Source organism: Myotis davidii, unplaced genomic scaffold, assembly GCF_000327345.1.
Source record: "Myotis davidii unplaced genomic scaffold, ASM32734v1 scaffold97, whole genome shotgun sequence".
Taxonomy (NCBI): domain Eukaryota; kingdom Metazoa; phylum Chordata; class Mammalia; order Chiroptera; family Vespertilionidae; genus Myotis; species Myotis davidii.
In genome coordinates, this window is record NW_006289392.1 from 346882 (window position 1) to 351176 (window position 4295).

The 4295-nt window shown below is 40.9% G+C and overlaps 1 protein-coding gene across 1 annotated transcript in view; it reads left to right on the top strand.

The window, feature by feature from the left end:
• Positions 1 to 41: 41 nt before the first annotated feature.
• The window catches only part of ALG9 (ALG9, alpha-1,2-mannosyltransferase), a 92590-nt gene continuing 88336 nt past the window's right edge, over positions 42 to 4295 (top strand). Inside the window, exons 1-3 of the mRNA XM_006761531.2 lie at positions 42 to 482; positions 771 to 909; positions 2429 to 2563. The gene's annotated coding sequence lies outside the window, so the exon portion shown is untranslated. The remainder of the gene's footprint in view (positions 483 to 770; positions 910 to 2428; positions 2564 to 4295) is intronic.

The window sequence follows — 4295 nt, forward strand, 5'->3', positions numbered from 1 at the left end:
CGGCCGCGCGGGCCCGCTGGCCCCGGGGCCCGGCTGCCTCTGCCCCCGGGTCCTTTTGCTCTTCTCGGGCGGGTCAGCGTGCTGTCTCCACCCCGTCCTAGACCTCCACCTCGGGTCCGAGTTTGTTGTAAGGAAACCTGGGGTGCGGCTCCCGGCCCGGCCCGGCGGGGGCTGGCGTCCTGTGTGTGAGCGGCGAGAGCCGAGAGTACACCCTTTTGGGGTCTCGCCGTTTCCTTCATTCTCCCCAAAGCCCAGGCCCGTTAATGCGAAGGCCCCACAGCCTCCAGCACGGCTCCCGCCTCTCTCCCAGGCCGGGAGCCGCAGGTTAGGGCTGCACCGAAGAGCTGTCAGCAGACGGAGCTGGAATTGGGCACAGCGCCTTGCACATGTTAGGCCTCTGTACGTTGGAATAAATGAGCTGATGAATAAATAAAATAAAGCCACGCAGAGCAATGGCCTTGTTACGAAGAGAAAGAAACGGGGTGAGAGCTTTGTGGTCTTCAAGTGAGTGGATAGTTGGCTGGGGGTACATGGAGCGTCACAGATGCCGAGAACTAAAGGGTATGCGTTCGCTTACACCTGCAAAGCAGGAAGTGGAAGGAATGATGAAGGTTGATCCGCTCCGGACAGCTAACTGCTCACCGCTATTGGAGAATACCTCAGGGCTTTAATGTCCCTTGCCAGTCCTGTCTTTTTTGTCTAATTTTCGGCCTTCTAGTTATCAGGCACTTCCTGACACATACTTTTTTTTTTTTTTTGCTTCTGAGCAGGTTGTCTGGGAACAAAGCAGGCCAAGTTTGGGCACCGGAAGGATCTACTGCTTTCAAGTGCTTGCTCTCAGCAAGGTTATGTGCTGCTCTTCTGAGCAACATCTCTGACTGTGATGAAACGTTCAACTACTGGGAACCAGTAGGTGACTTCTTTGGGTATTTTTGTTGTTCTTGATTTCATTGCCTGGGACCTTGTTACCAATCAAGATACAAATATTATATACACGTGTTACTAGTAATAAAATAACTTTATTTGCACTTTTGTATTCTAAGTTGATGATTTAGTAGTCGTGACTATTTTTTTAAAATACATTTTTATTGATTTTAGAGAGGAAGGGAGAGGGAGAGAGAGAGAGAGAAACATCAATGATGAGAGAGAATCATTGATCAGCTGCCTCCAGCATGCCCCCTATTTGGGGTTGGAGCCAGAAACCCAGGCATGTGCCCTGACCAGGAATAAACCCTTGACCTCCTGGTTCATGGGTGGGTGCTCAACCACTGAGCCACGCCAGGCAGTTGAAGGCTGTAGGGAATCTGGCTGTTTTATGAAAGGATATAATTTGTAATTTCCTTAAAATTTTTTAAAAATCAAAATAATAGTTTGAGAAAGTTTTTAAAGTCAACCATTACTACAAAACTTTAAGGAAAAACAGTAGTTTCTAGTTCCATTTCTTATGTTCAAATCCCAGTCCCCAGAGGCAACTGCTTTCAACTTTCTTAGTTATTTCTTCTCATGGTTACTAAAATAAATATCATTACTAAATAGTATGCTTATACTGCTATTTCTTGATTTTTAGATTTATAAGTTGATTGACTTTGTATTACAGAAAATTCAGAGGTGAAATTTTCACATCACATTTTTCATAAAAAAAAGAATGTTTAGTGTAGGTGGTTTAAGGAAAATATAAGATTTAAATATAAGGTTTTTAAAAAAATATATTTTATTGATTTTTTACAGAGAGGAAGGGAGAGAGATAGAAAGTCAGAAACATCGATGAGAGAGAAACATCGACCAGCTGCCTCCTGCACATCTCCTACTGGGGATGTGCCCACAACCCAGGTACATGCCCTTGACCGGAATCGAACCTGGGACCTTTCAGTCCACAGGCCGACGCTCTATCCACTGAGCCAAACCGGTTTTGGCGATTTTGAGTTTTTTTAAGTTTTGTTGTTTTGTTTTTAATATTTTTACTGATTTCAGAGAGAAACTGAGAGGGAGAGAGAGATAGAAACATCAGTGATAAGAGAGAATCATTGGCCTCCAAAGGGGGACCCAGCCCCCAACCAGGACATGTGCCCTGACCAGGTATCGAACCTGTGACCTCTTGGTTCATGCTCAAGAGGTTGATGCTCAACCACTTAAGCCAGCCTGGCCAGGCAGATTTAGAGTTTTGTTTTGTTTTTTAAATAAGTAGAAGGTAAAATTCAAGCTTTTAAAGTTGACCAAACAATAATCTTGTAGAATTTATAATGTCCTAATATTTCTTAATATTGTGTCATTTTGATTCTTATCCATTAGTTGCAAATCTTGTTGAGAGTTTCAACATTTTTGTATACCATTATTTCATTAATACTTTTGCTTAAAATCTTCATCTTTATTCTTTAAACAAGGATTTTTGGCCACTATAACCCTGAATTCATCTGTTTTGTACTTTCAGACACACTACCTCATCTACGGGAAGGGATTTCAGACCTGGGAATATTCCCCAGTTTATGCCATTCGCTCCTATGCTTACCTGTTGCTTCATGCCTGGCCAGCTGCATTTCATGCAAGAATTCTACAAACTAATAAGGTAAGGGCAGGACAACGTGGAAGCAATCACAACCGATCAAGAGGTGAGAAAAGGACAAAATAGTTTGGTAGTTAAGAGGAGACATTTTCTAGAAGAAGAATTATTTATTCATTCATTGTTCATCAAATATTAATTAAGCAACTTTTGTTTGGTAGACACTTTATTAAGTACTATGGATGTAACAATGACTAAATCCCTGCCCTCATGGAATTTATGGTTTAATAAAATCATCAGAAGAAATAACTAAGAAAGTTGAAAGAAAGTGGTTGCCTCTGGGTATTGGGATTTGAACATAAGAAGTGGAATTGGAAACTACTGTTTTTCCTTAAAGTTTTGTAGTAGTGGTTAACTTTAAAAACTATCTCAAACTATTATTTTGATTTTTAAAAAATTTTAAGGAAATTACAAATTATATCCTTTCATAAAACAGTCAAATTCTCATTAGTCTTCAATTACTACTAGCCTGGCCAGCGTGGCTCAGTGGGAAGACTACTTGTAATTGAGCAAGTAATTATAAATGCAGTAAGTATTATGAAGGAAGAGTACCAGTGTGCAGTGGTATAGCATATTAGGAGAGCCTACTTAAACAGAGTGCTGAAGGATAGTTAGACATTAAACCGAGACCTAACCTGATTACTTTTAAGAAATATGACTATGATATGTCTTGGCGTGGGATTCTTTTGGGTTTGTCTTGTTTGGAGTTTTCTTAGCTTCTTGAATCTTTAGGCTTATGTCTTTTGCCATATTTGGAAAGTTTATTTTAAAAAATATCTATATATTTATTGATTTCAGAGAGGAACAGAGAGGGAGAGAAAGATAGAAACATCAATGATGAGAGAGAGTCATTGATCAGCTGCCTCCTCCATGTCCCATAATGGGGATCAAGCCCACAACCCAGGCATATGCCCTGATCGGAAATCTAACCATCACCTCCTGGTTCCTAGGTCGATGCTCAACCATTGAACCACTCTGGCTGGGCTGGAAAGTTTTTAGCTGTATTTTCTTTTTTTCCTAGTACTTTTTCAGCCCTGCCCTGTTTCTCCTCTCCTGAGACTCTAATGATATGAATGTTAGATATTTTATTTTAGTCCCACAGGTCCCTGAAACTCTGTTCTTCCTCCCCCCAACCCCCAGTCTCTTTTTCTCTGTGTTGTTAAGATTAATTTCTAATCTTTTGTTTTCCTGTTCAATGATTACTAGTATTTGCTCTGTCCCCTCCACTTCACTGTTGACCTACCCATCGAGCTTATATTTTGGTTATTATATATTTTAAGTTGTAAAATTTCCATTTGGATTTTCTTTATAGTTTATATTTCTTTACTGAGACTTTCTATATTTTTCATTTGTTTCAAGCATTTCTTAGTTGCTCATTGAAACAATTTTACAATGGCTCCTTTATTATTATTATTATTATTTTAAAAATCTCTATTGTTGAAAATATCACATATGTCCCCCTTTTCCTCCCATTGACCAGCCAGCCCCTGTCTCCTCCCCCGCCCCCCATCCTAGGCTTTCACCATCCTATTATCTGTGTTCATGGGTTATGTATATATGTATGCAAGGTCTTTGGTTGGTTACCTCCCACCTACCCACACTCCCCCAACCTTCCCTGTGAGATTCTGCACTCTGTTCCATGCTTCTGTGCCTCAAGAGCAGCCGTGGGCAAACTACAGCCTGCGGGCCGGATCCGGCCCCTTTGAAATGAATAAAACTATTGAAAAAAAAGACCGTA